Here is a 14,306-nt window from a genome sequence, read left to right as displayed (position 1 = left end):
CTGTGCGCACGCCGGTGATGATCAAGTCAGTCCACATACATGCCGACTGATGAGCTCCTCCTTCCCCCAGTCGCCGCGTGTAGAACGCGTGCTCAGGTTGCGCACCATTGAAACCCAAGCTCGCCCAGCGTGGCGTCAAGCTTGGCGTTCCATGCTCGTGGGGCCTGCCGCAGCCCGTAGAGCGGCTTACGCAGTCGGAGCACCCTGTGCTCCTCTCCCTTGACGGTGAAACCTAGAGGTTGCCTGACGAAGACCGTCTCCGCCAGCTTGCCATTGAGGAAGGCCGATTTAACGTCCAAGTGATGGATGTGCCAGTCCTTTGCTGCTGCCAAGGCTAGTAGCAAATGGACCAACTCCATGCGCGCTACTGGCGCAAAGACCTCCTCGAAGTCTATGCCCTCGTGCTAAACAAAGCCTCGGGCGACGAGGCGTGCCTTGTGCTTGACAATGGCGCCGAGTTCGTCCCGCTTGACCTTGTACACCCACTTCAGGCTGATCGGACAGCATCCTGGAGGTGGATCGATGAGCTGCCATATCTCGTTTTCCTCAATCGCCTTCATGTCCTCCAGCATCGCCCGTCACCAGTTTTCGTCCCGCTCGGCCAGCACGAACATGGGTGGTTCCTCTGCACTGACGAGCAGCAACTCTGCATCATTGAGCAGCTGACCAACCAGTCCTGAGGGTCCTGTGCCGCCGACGATGTCGTCCAGCCTACAGAACCGCACCTCCTCACATTCGTGGAAGGCATCCACGAACTCAGTGATGTCACTTGGAGGAGAGGCGAACTCGATCGGCGTCGATGGAGTTCCCTGTTCTGCTGGAGTGCTCGGCACAGCACCTGGAGTGCTCGGCACCCTGGTTGCAGTGCTCGACACTACTTCTAGACAGCTCGTCATTACTCCTGTAGTGCTCGGCACCACTGTAAGAGTTCTTAGCCTTAGTCTTGGAGTGGTCGGCACCACTGCAAGACCTCTTGGCTCCACCACGGGAGTGCTCGGCACCCGTCCTAGAGTGGTCGCCACCACTGCAGAACCTCCCAGCGCCACTCCTGGCGTGCTCGACATCCCTCCAGGAGTGCTTGGCACTGCCCCAGGAGTGCTCGGCTCTGCTGCTGGAGTGCTCGGTGCTCCTCCTGGAGTGCTCGGCACCTCTTCCCTAGCGTCTCCACCATCGTGGATGACCAGGTGCTCGACGACGAAGGTGTTGGTGAAGCCATCAGCTTCCCCCGTGCTCGGACTGGTCCAGTCCCAAGCCGCCTTCTTGTCGAACACGACGTCGCGCGAGACAAGCACTTTGTCTCCGCATGGGTCATAGAGCCAGTACGCCTTGGTACCCTCCGTGTAGCCTAGGAACATCATGGGTGTGCTCCTGTCCTCCAGCTTGGTGAGGTTCGGCTTTGTCTTCTTGACATGGCTGATGCAGCTGAATGTCCGGAGGAAGGACATGCTCGGCTTGCGCCCATACCAAGCTTCGAACGACGTCTTGCCCGTCAAGGCTTTGGTCGGAGTGCGGTTGAGGATGAACACCACCGTGGTCACCGCCTCCCCCTAGAACCTTGCCGGCATGCCTTTGGCCTTCATCATGGATCGGGCCATGCCGACCACCGTCTGGTTCCTGTCGCTCCACCATGCCATTCTATTGTGGCAAGTATAGCGCGGTGTGGTGTCGCACCACACCCTGATCCGCGCAGTATGCATAGCGAACTCCACCGAAGTGAATTCACCGCCGCGATCAGTCCTCAGCACGCGGAGCTTCTTGCCGCTCTCGGCCTCCGCGCGCATCTTGAACTTCTTGATCGCCGCCGCCGCTTCGTCCTTGCTCGTCAGGAGTTGCAGCCACATGTAGTGACTGCAATCATCCACGAGCAGGAGGAAGTATCCGCCGACCACCGTTTGTAGCAGGCGTGATCGGCCCACAGAGGTCGCCGTGGACGAGCTCGAGAGCGTCCTTCGTGCACGATACTTGGCCACCTTTGGGAATGGTAGCCTCCTCTGCTTCTCGGCTAGGCAGCTGTCACACAGCTTGCCTCCGTGCCTGGTGTGGGGTAGCCCTCGGACCATCTTCTCTAGCCTACCAAGTGCGTCGAAGCTGAGATGTCCGAACCGGGCATGCCACATCCATGGTTAGTAAGAGTGCCTTGCCGCCAGGCACACCGACTACTCTACCTTCAGGTCTAGCAGGTACAACCGGTTCAGGGACCTCTTCACCTTGGCGAGAAGTCGCTGCTCTCTGTCCCTAATCCTAAGGACTCCGTCCTTGATCAGTACCTCGCTACCGCGCTCATCCAGCTGACCAATGCTGATGATGCTGGAACGCAGCTACGGGATGTAATATACATCCATTAGCGTGCGGTGCTCACCGTTCTGGCACTTGAAGATGATGGTGCTGCACCCTTGGATAGCCACCCTTGAGCCATCACCAAACTTCACCGTACCGGTAACATCATCGTCGAGCTCAGAGAAGGATTCCTTGGAGCCCGTCATGTGGTTGCTGGCACCAGAGTCCAGATACCACCGCTGCTTCTGGTCGGCGCCCACACGTTCGAGGTAGACTTAGACGCGTGGTTCGTCGAGGTTGACAGTCTTCAGGGCCTTCCCAGGTCCTTCTACCATCGTCGCGTCTTCCTTCTCCTCGGCCTCGACGTCGTGTAGTGCACAGAACGTTGCCATCAGGATAGTGGCCTCATCCTCATCATCAGGCTTGCGCCAGATGAGCCTTAGCCTTCTTCTCCTACTTGCGATTTAGGCACTCCCATGCCCAATGGCCCATCTTCCCGCAGCGCCGACAGACGTTCGGGTCGACCTGCTTCTTCTTCTCCGAAGAAGCCTTGCCGCGGCGCTTGCCATCACCACCATGGCTGGAGGAGGCTGCCTTCCCAGAGTTCCTCTGAGCAGCCCACTCCTCTTCCGTCAGTAGCAGTTTTACCGCTGTCCTTCGTTGCTGTCGCCTGCTCCAGGCGCTCATCCACTGCCCGTAGACGGCCTGTCACATCCTCAATGGTGAGGGTGGACAAGTCCAGCGTCGTCTCTATGGAGAGAGCGATCTGGATGTACTTTGCCGACACAGAGTGGAGGTACTTGGAGACCGCCTCCTCTTCGTCGATGGTGACGCCATGGCTCTTCAGCTTGCTGATGAGCGTCTGCAGGCGAGAGGAGAAGTCCTCCACTGTTTCACCATCCTTGAACTTGAGGTTGGACGTACTCCTGTTTCAGAAGCTGGGCTTGTCGCCTTCTTTGCGCGGTCGAAACCGACGCGCATCGCCGCAATAGCCTCCCACGCCTCCTTAGCAGAGCTCTTCGATCCCCAACGGCTCCCTGTACTCCGCCGGTACAGCAGTGAGGATAGCCTCCAACGCTGACATAGTCATCTTCCTCATTGTCGGTGCCCTTGTCAACTAGCATTCCAGAGCCGTCGGGCTCTGAGCTTTACCTTCATGGTCACCGACCACTCTCCATAGTTGGTGCGAGTCAGCGTCGGCCAACTGGTGCCGCTGACCTCCCGCACCGTGCGAACAATGACCTCCGGTCGTCGCTGGGCAGCCACAACAGTGCCACTGCTGTCGCCCATCTTCCGAACCGCCCATCATCGCCAGCGGTTAGTCTGGCGACGATGCTTGTACGGCTCCGATACCACTTGTTGGCCCACATGATCACCTGGCTCAGGTGAGTGAACCACTCACCAGTCTTGCCGAGCACCCGCTAGTGTTGCCGAGCATCCACTAGCTAAGCCGACTACGAACAAGCATTGTCCGTCCCCACACACTATGGCTAGAGGTTGAAGAAGAGGGAGAACAGAGCATACACACAGTACAAGACACCAGCGTTGGCGAAAGCCCTGTATGTGAGATGGTAAATCTGAACTCTCTTTACTGAAGTTGCCGTGTATGTCTATTTATACAACTCTATCCATCTAGTCCTATTACATCGCATATGCTGTAACAGTAACTAGATAACACAGCAGGACTGACTTCTGCGCCTGTCCCTGCATGTGGCTACAGTGATGGCAGGTGAGCCGTTCAACGCCTGCCTCTGTCAGGCTACTAGTACCACAGCAGGGGTCCTTTTCGGCGTCCGCCTTCACTTGCTGTGTGTTCACACAAGGAAAAGTAGTAGATTATTCTAACACTTTTTTCGGCTCTTGAAGGATAAAACGGATGCAAAAGGTCTGAAATTATGAACTAAGGTGAGCTATCTGGATATTATATAGGAACTCACTGGAAAAAATTGGTCCTACGGCATTTTATCTTACATGGGAAAACAAAAAGATATAGTTTGGAATGGATGTTGGCCCTTGCTTCCTGTGCAGATGCTCTAGATTAAGCAATTCCATGCCACTTCGTTATGAGCCACATATGAGAGGATACACATTGATACAGCGACAGAGAAATAAGTTGTCTACAAGTACCTCTGGTGATGGTCAGAGCAGAGCAAGAGCAACAAATGTATCACATATGACACTTGTGCTTATTATGATGTAAGTACCTTGTGTAGATTGTCTAATTTGTGGCACTCACTGAGAAACCTGTAAAACAATTCAACATCGTTAGCGAGAAATTTAATCAGGGAAGACAGTAGGAAGATATAGTTGCAGAAGGAATCAGAGCATGTACGTAGAATCGAAGCTCTAATCAGCTGCCTGATCCTATTGCCTTCCCCTGATACGGCACTGGCTTTGGTGGTTCAGGATGCAGAGTTGCAGACAGTAGGAGCCTAGGAGGTGCAGCTTAGCTGGATGCCTGGATGGCAGAGAGACGACCCTGGTAGTGCTTTTGGTAGATCCAGTTCAGCGCTTCGGGGTCAACTGTCCCTGCATGACACCACAAAATGCAGTGGCGCATAATTTCTGCGGATTAATATCATGAAGGAGACATGTAACTACTCTTGGAGCCTACTGCAATCAAGGAAGTGGAAAGGAAACCATCATAAAAATTCGTTGCCATCCAAAATTCGAACCATAAAAACTATACCTGTGCGTTTGATACCTTCATGGATGGTTGACAACAAGTAGATGAACTCCTTGGCGCTCTCTCGTCCGTCGACGGTTGGTGATGCGCAGGCAGGACAGGCAGGCGAGAACTTCGAGAAGCCCCAGGCCAGCAGCGGTCGAGGACGCAGCTACGCAAGTACCCATGCCTTAGACTGTCTCCAACAGATCGGACATAAAAACGAGAGGCATACCATGGTTTGGGTACCGCACAGCGAAAGGTCACGGACCAAAAAAAATTACCTTTTCCAACAGCCGACACAAATGAGAAAAGCTCCCATCGCCTCCCCTTCCTCTCTCCCTCTCCCTCTCTCTCCCGAGGTGGCGGCGCTGCGGCGGGTCCCGAACGCGGCGGCCTCCCTGCGCTGCGCGTGGCCATGGGCCCCGGCGGCGGGCGAGCTCGGCTTGGCGTGGTGAGCCACCTCTCTCTCTTCCCCCTCTCCCGGTGTGCAGGCACATCGTACGGGCCCGCCGCGCTGGCCGTCCTCCGGCGAGGTGGCGCTTCCCACGCAGTCCGCCGCGCCGGAGTCCCGACCCGGCCTGCGACCGCCGTCGCCACAGCAACCGCCATGGCCGGACGCCGCTGGGGCCGAGCATCGCCGGAGCCGCAGCCACCGAGCGCCTGCCATCCGCGACCGCCGCCGACTGCCCTGTGCCCGAGCACCACCCGCGCTCGCCATCTACAGTCAGCCGGAGCCGGGCACCACCAAGGGCTGCTGCTAGTCGCCGAGCTCTGCTCTCCCTCTGTTCCACCCTCTCTTCCCGCGCGCTCTCTCTGAATCCGCTCTGCCCTCGCACTGGAGCTGAGCGCAGGCTAGCAGCCGAGGGCCCTGCCGCGCCGAAGCCCTCACAGGAGAAATCGCTGCCGCTGGCCGTGCCATCGGAGATTTGCTGTAACGAGGAGAGAGGCAATGCTTTTTTGCCTATGGTCTGTGCCAGTACGCAAAATAGGTGATGTGTATGGGTCACCCTATTGGAGGCTGTTTTTGGGTAGGCAAAGTACTGTAAGGAACTGCATTTTGGGTTTGCATCTCCTTATTGGAGATAGTCTTATATCCGCCAGAAGCTGTGATCTGACACGATACTCCGTCCTTGGGCTTTCCGTCGACAGGGTCCACAGCCATTTCATCGACCTTGCCGTCCTTGGGCTTTCCGTTGAATGAGAAAATTGCATACTTAGCACTCCAAACAATGCGCTTCGCAGATATAGGACTCCAAACATCGACTTCATAGAAATAACCTTCGAAACGTTGGCTTCTTGATTTTCATGACATTAAGTGTATTTCATCTCTTCTTTAATCTAAATTGCTGGTACCTTCACATCCATTGCTGGTATCCTTCACCCTCAGTTGGTACCTTCACCATCTTTGGAACCTTTCTTCTTGTGGCCACCTTCTATCCATCCCTTCCTTCTTAGTTTTCTTCGTCTTTCTACCTAGTAATTTAGCAAGAGGTGCACCAACTAAAAATGGTAGTTCAACTTATGGCCATTGTGTTTTGTCTGTCATTGGCTCAATCTCTCTACCATAAGCGACCCTGAATCTATCAACCTGAGTAATAGTCATGCACAAACTGTTCAAGGTCAACTCCCCGTTCGCTGGTTACAAAGGCCAATACATGTTGACATGACTTACCAGTGTGCTGCCATTCAAAACAAGTACAGGTCCTTTGGTTTAACTTGACAATATGCCTCTCAACTTTGCTGCTATGGCCCCACACCTCTACACTCCAATTAGCACATGTAACAATTTTCAAGTGGTCCAAACCTCTAGTATTTGCCTTCAGCTGAAGCATAATAGCCGAAAGTATCCTGTCCTGTAGGGAGCCTGTATGCAATATTTTTTCTCTTGTTCCTATAATACCATGATCATTTCTCTAATCTTATCAGTAAGGTCAGCAACAGGTAAGTCTTTATGTTCTCTAATCCTAGTTATTAAATGACTTTGCAATATTACTAGTGATGTAGTCACATTTAATTTCTGAATTGAAAGCACACCTATACCATAATAGCTTATGATTGGTCTGTAACCATTTCACTGCTTCTAGTGATTCACTTACCATTTTTGCTATATTGTCATAGAATGTCTTCTTTGTAAGCTCATTGCTGTAGGATATATCTGGCTGAACCCTCTAAACCTCTTCTGAAAAATTTCTCACAAGATGATAAAAGCATTATCTTTGCTCTGCATTTGGGAACACATCCTTCACTGCATTCTATAAGCCCTTGCAAGCATCAGAACAAATAGCAAGGAGTGGATGATTAGCTATTGTCCTTCTTCAGTTGTTCCATGAACCAAGTCCAAGTTGTCTGTTGTTTCAGAAACTATGAAGCCATAAGCTGACGGGATACATCCAATTGTGACCATCAACTGCTATAGCTGCGACCAAGTGGCCATTCCACCTTCCATTAAGTGTTGTAGCATCTATGCTCAAATGAGGCCTACAACCTTCCAAGAAACTATCAATGCATGGTTTAAGAGCATAGAAAAAATGGTGGAAATATACTTGTACCATCCACCTCAAGTACCTCAATCTCCATGACACTCCCGTGGCTCTGCTTCATTACCTCGGCCTTCCACCTAAACAATAGCTCAAAACTCTCTTCCCATTTGCCATAAACCTCAGCAAGAGCTCTGTCTTTACCTGCGCCATACAATGTCATATGCAATTGTGACCTTGTGATCTGTCTACAACTTCTTTTGCAATTCCTTAGCACCAATATTTGGATCATCTCTAAGGATACTCACAGCCTTGCTAGCTACCCACTTCTGAGATGGAGTCTTAGTTATCGTCCTCATGGTAGACGCACATATATAGTGATCGACCAAAACTAGTTACCTGCAAAACACAAAATCAATGAGATTCATATTAATTTACAGGAAAAGTAGAATCATTCGTAAATTATACAAAGACTGAAACTAACAAAAGAGTGAAAATAGCATTTGCGCTAACAAAATTTAATACAAATTGACTTGTTCTGATTTGTATATGTAATGTCTAGAAACCATAAAAAAAGTCAATGTCGTAAATATATATCTGGAAATATTCGCTCAATATGCTAAAGCAAATGGTGCAGGTCAAGGAAATTTGCTATTAAGTAATTGCAAAGACCACAAAGATAACTGACATGACCTATTTGAACAAAACTGTTAGCTAGAAAAGGCAATAGCTAAAAGTAGAATTAATGAAAACAAATAAATTTATTCACCTCTACGTTTGCTTTGGCCTTTATGTTTGGTGCCATTTATTCTCCAAGGGCAATCACCACCGGACCTGCAATAAGCCCTATATCTCGTCTTACATGACTTATCAGTGTAACACCTCTAGTGTTACGAGCTTGCTTAGCACCGAGGTTTAGACCTAAGAGGATTTACCGAAATGATTTTCTCGGATTTTAAAATTTTAACTTATGTTTAAAAATGTCCGATAACGATTCTAGCAAGTAAATGGCGAATGGCTTGTTCTGTTGGATTGAGTATGAAAGCAATTTTTGTAAACAAAATAAAATATACTTTGTATTTAGTACTTGAATAAATCTGGAGCGCAAGTTAATAGATGAAAATACAACTCTTGTTTTGGTAAGAAAAAGTTATTCAATAGTATATATGATAGCTCAGAAATCGAATCTGAGATTTAAACGAGAACTTTTCATGAGTCGGCAAGAAATATGATTTATGTTCAAAAGGTCAATTTTGGCAAAGTATGTTAAGCAAATAGTTCAATAGCGCTTAAGTATTTCGCTCCTATGGGTTAGTATGCAGTATGGGCTAGGTCATGATATATTTGTTATTTGATATCAATAGGATTTAGATCTTTTGGTTTGCCGACGACGTATCTCTATTCACATCCGTGCCGCTTCGCAGTCGTCGCATAGTGGCCGCCGGTCCCGGCTTCTAGGGTGACAAGGCACCTCACTGCAGTCTTGATCGCTAGGCGACATGGTGCGTCCCCCACTCGGAGTCCGTCATCCAATTTATTTGCGTCGCGCCGCACTGTCGAGTCGTTGTTTAGTCTTTCTTTTCTCTACTTGCCTGCATCTGCTTGTCCCTTCTTTGCTGGATACTACTGCTGTACTAGACGAGCGTAGTGGCCATGTGCGCTTGCTTTCTCGTGGTCTTGCTTGGAAGATTGCCGAGTCACTCCTTGCTTTCCCTCCCTCACTGCCTGTCTCGTCGTTTGCTGCCGTTTTTCACGCTGCCGCACATGGTCCTCCTCCTACCCAACGCAGTGCCATTACATCAACATGACCATGCCGTCCAGGCCGGTCCATCTCCAAGCTACTCCTGCTACCTCCTACCCTCTGTTTCTTGAGGACGCCAAGCCACTGCTCGCCTTGCTCGCCCCTCTCTCGGTCTCACCCTCCCGGTGCTCCCTGCTCCCTGCCTTGCGCGAGCACCCGCCCAGGGCCGTGACCGCCGACGCCGCCACCCAGTCACTACACGCGCAGAGCCCACACGCGGCTCTTCGCTTCCTCTCCCGCGCTTCTTCTTGTGCACGCTGAGGTTGAGTTGCAGCGCCACTGCGCACCGAAGTCGCCGTGCCATGTCTTCTTCTCGTCCGTCGTGAGCCCACGGCCCCATGCTGGTGCTATAGCCCTGCAACGCTACCTCCCGAGTGTTTTCCTCGCCGCCAGGTCCACCGATGATGGCTTTTCCCCACCGCGCTCTGCCAGCCGCGATGTCCCTGGTCACGCGCCGTCGTTGCTGGTCAACCTCGTGGGTAAGCGCATGCGCGCGTGAGTCCCTCGGCTCTGTGCTGGACCTGAGACTCCGCAGCACTATCTTCCCATAGCCGCTTCCACTGCCGCCACCACGTGCTGCGGTACGATAAAGTCACCGGCCTCTCCCTCACGAGCGCACCCGAGGTCGCGTTGTCCTATGGCCGCTCGGTCACCACTGTCACCCGGTTTCCCTCACGCGCGCGTGAGCTCCACTACGCTGCCTTTTCACACGCCTTGGCCATGCTGGCACGCTGTTGGTGCCCCATGTGCCGCCCCACCATCTCCGTCGGCCGGCGCACTGCCTCCCCTGTAGCAGTCGCGTCCGGTCGCCATGCCACGTCGCCACCGCACGTCTCCCCACTACTGTGGGCCACCTCCTCCTGTGTTGTGGGCACCTATGGTTGTGGGTTGGTCCACCGCTGCCCGTGGCTGGTTTTCTGCCGTCGCCGTGCCCTCCTCGGCCAGGATTGACCGCCGGCTAGTGCTCTTCTATTCCTTCGTTCGTAGAAGAAGAAGAGAAGGTGAGAAGGTTAAAGTAGAAAGTGATTTTTGGATCTGAATGCGAAAACTGTGACTCGTCTTAATAGTGTTAAATAGTGTACAAGACTACAGGTGGATTAAGTAAAAGTACAGGGGCCTCAGCGCAAAGTGGCACCGCCGCCGCTGGGCTTCCCATCGTGGGCCAGCCGGTTCGCACTGGGCCGCTCGCGCCGTTACCACGCGCCCTGCCGTTGCTGGGCCACTGCTCGCGGCCTGCTCGCCGCCCACGCCTAGGCCGAATGCGCGCACTGTGCGCCTAGGCCGCGCGTCCACATGGGCCGGCTGTTCCGGCTGCTGGGCCACCGCGCCATGTTGGGCCGCGCGCGTGCCTTGCGGGCCGAGTGTGTCCGCCAGGCCTTTTTCTTGTTGTGATGTTTTGTTTTGTTAATTCAGTGCTCTTCGAAAATGGAAAATATAGAGTAGAAAAATCATAAAATATGCCAAACTAATTTTGTTAAGTTTCTAAAATCATGATCTACCTGATAGGGTATTTCATTCGCATAGGTTCTGTATATTTTTAGGGTTGCTCTAATTATTTTAACATGCTTAATATTGTTAAAAGGTGAACTTGTAGGAATTTTCGTGATAAATCGGTGATAGTGTTGGCTTTGAGAATTTTACAATAAATTACTAATATTATTAGCTGCTCACTGTAATTTTTGTAGCTCTAGAATAATTAGTTTGCTAGCTAGATAATAATGCCCTATTTCGAATAAAGATTAAATCGATAGAATGAAATAAAGAAACACATTGGAATTGTATAACTAAAATGATTATTGGGAAATAATGCCTTATTTGACAACATGGATACGTAGCCTAATTACGGTCATCGCTAGAACTACCTCGTTAACTTGAAAGGCGAAAATCGTATTTTACAAGTCACGATTGCAGTTGATTAATTACGTCTTTGCATTGCATCGCATTGCATATCATAATAGGGACATCGATGGATCGTGGAGTCATCGGGAGTTGCTGGAGAAATGGTGCCTTTGGAGATCATGTCGCCATGATGGAAAGCTAACTTCTGATTAAATCTTACCCAGGCAAGCCCCGGTGCATAACCCCTATTATTTTGCACTTAAAATTATCTTTGTGGATTAAGTTTTAAGGAGTTGAATGAAATCCACTTGCATATATATATCTTCATCCTATGAGTCTTACTAGTATGATAGGATCATGTAGATTGCTATGCTACAGAACTCGGTAGAAGTCGAGTGATTGCCTGTCACTCGTGAGAGATAGGAAATATATTACTGTATGATCATCACTTGGAAAATTTTTGTAGCTCCGAAATAATTAGTTTGCTAGTTCGATAATAATGCCCTATTTCAAATAAAGATTAAATCCATAGTGTCGGCACAAAAATTTGTCCCGTGTCGAGGGCACACGAGCAAGCCGAAAGGGTCCGCTCATAAGAATAAATCAGTCAAAGCTCATGGGGTTGTATAAGAAGAATCGGTTATCGTTCAGGATGAATTTTATTATTTGGACAAATATCGGTCAATGGCAATAAGATGTCAACAATAATTAGTTTATGCTAAGCCAATGACTGCGAGTAACCGAACCTCTTTTTATGTAAAAGAAATAGCTCATCATCATTCAACCGTTTAATAAAGATAAATCTAATAAACATATTAGATCTCATCTATCGCTATGACTAGTGGGGCATGAGGCAGAATCATGCAGGCCATAGAAACAACAATAGACTCGATGACCCTAACTTATCACTAATATCAGTGGGGCATGAGGCAGAATCATGTAGGCCGTAATATAATAATAAGATCATGGGGCTAACACATCTTTCAACATGTCCCTACTTCAATGATCTCGTGATGTGAACTGTTCGTGAAAGCGCTCGATATCGGTTAAAACAGCCGATTCAGGCATATCACACAGTTAAAGTCATGCCCTCTCAGGAACTGATCTACCAAATAATGATCCCCACTCCACGGTGCTAACAGTGGGGTGTGAGGCAGAATCACACAGGCCGTGATAACGGGCCATGGAACGGTTTTCGCTAGCCAATAGATCTACTCAAGGTCAGACATGCCATAACCGCACGCTATGCACGATCAAGATTGACATAAAACAACTGATAAAACATAACTCGTCATTTAAAGTGCAGATTAGATCAGTTTAGATTAACAAACGATGGGTTAAACAAGATATAAGGCCGATCTAGGTCAATTCCAATCGGGCGAAGTGATATTGCTGTAATTAAATAAATAATGGAAGCAATAAGCAATATCGGTAACTTAATGAATCTATCTGAAGGAACACCACCCTTAGATAGAGCCGATAACTTGACCTTAATCTAGTTCGAGCAGTGAAGGTCGACCAGATCGATGCAGCCTTACTTGAACTAGACAAGAATTGATAACTAACTTATACTAGAGTCGTAGTGGAGGTCGACCGGATTGATGTAGCTGTACGAATAGAGGTATAAGTCATGACGGTACTTACAGACAAGCAGTGGAGGTCGACCGGATCGATGCAGCCATACTTGCTGAAGAACTCGCTGAGATCTACTCTACTCCTACTTCTAAGGGGTGGCCGGAGCCAAAAAAGTAAGTAACTTATATTTAATTGATTGTGTTTTTTTACAATAGCCGGGGTTTGATATTTATACCCGGGAGCTATGCATAACTCCTATCTAAGCACGACTCATCACAATCTTTGGCCTTAGAGAAAAAAATTCCTAATTTAAGATAACTTGGACTCTATCTTTCCCTTTTTGTAGAGTCCAACATGTTTTGTCCCGGCGCCGATCGTAGCCTTTGTCGTTATCTGCTGGCGCTACCTGAAGAAAGCCGATTCAAGTGTTGCATTCGAATCCGCTAGTACCAATCTGCACGCAATTGATTCCTTGATGACATGATATTGGGAGCTTTTGAATCCCTACGACTCTTCTTCCAAATTTTGGTGTAAACACATACCCCCAATTTTGGGATAAAAGTATTTTTATTCCAAAATTATCATGTCTATACCCCTGATACGTCCATAGTCATGGGTAGAGCATCTTGATCTGGGGTCTACTGTTTGTCGCCGCCTATGTCAGCTCATGAGCCCATGCTTTAAAACTTTTACGAGAGCATTATTGCTTCACGAGCAGTTGGATTCATCTTTCCAGGTCAGCTATAAAATGTTTATCCGACCCTGGCAAGAGCAACTCAACAATTCAGCCATGTTTCTCTTCTATCTGCCTCCTCAAGTGCTTCTAACTCCGCCAGACCCTCCATGGTCTATCCTTTTGCTATGAAGATCTTGAGTGGTTAGAAGAATTCTTGTGCATAGGGTGATTGTGTCGCTCATTTGAGCTCCTTGTCGAGCAAGAGGATTAGCTATTGCGGTTAGAAGAATTCTTATGATATCACCTGAGTCTCCTCTCCATGCTCGCAAAGCTGTTCTAGTGTTTGCAAGGGCTAAAATGTGTGGACACCTTTCCCTTGTTTGTTCCACCAAACGCCCACCGGGAAAGCCACATGCTTCTTTCCCATAGTTTCTTAGTTTACCGAGAAATTGGCTGGGCATCTGTTAGGCGAGCGACCTTTCCCCTTCTCTGGCACAATTTTATCAACGGGCCGATGTGATTCGGTTCACGATGACCTTCGGCCTTGTGGGGACCCGGACTCCCTTCAATCCAAAGAAGCCTTGATGGGTTGATCTCTGGTCAATGTAAATTCTTTGCATCCGTCCCACGATATTTTCGAATCTATTATCTCTTTGTTATCCGTCCCCTGAATTTCTGGAGTGTCATTCTGTTTCCGTTCCTGATTTCAATTTCACACCCAGACAAAATCTATCTTCTTGCCTTCCCGAGCTATATATATGGGCCACGGTTGTGGATCAAAAAACAACCCGCTTTATCTCAAACCTTTTGCGTCCTTAGTATACTTCCTGCTTTTTCCATAGGTTTGAGATCATAGAGAACAGCAAGAGGTCTGCTGAGGAGGCCCTCAATGAATCTGCATCATCACTGTAACAACCCAAAAATCCACACACCAAAAATACCAACTACAAAATTTTTCTCAAAACTTCCATGTGATGATGAGTGTCATGTAAA

The sequence above is a fragment of the Miscanthus floridulus genome, chromosome 9 (genome assembly GCF_019320115.1).
Source record: "Miscanthus floridulus cultivar M001 chromosome 9, ASM1932011v1, whole genome shotgun sequence".
Lineage (NCBI taxonomy): Eukaryota > Viridiplantae > Streptophyta > Magnoliopsida > Poales > Poaceae > Miscanthus > Miscanthus floridulus.
The sequence above is the reverse complement of the archived record's forward strand: the minus strand, read 5'-3'. Positions refer to the sequence as shown.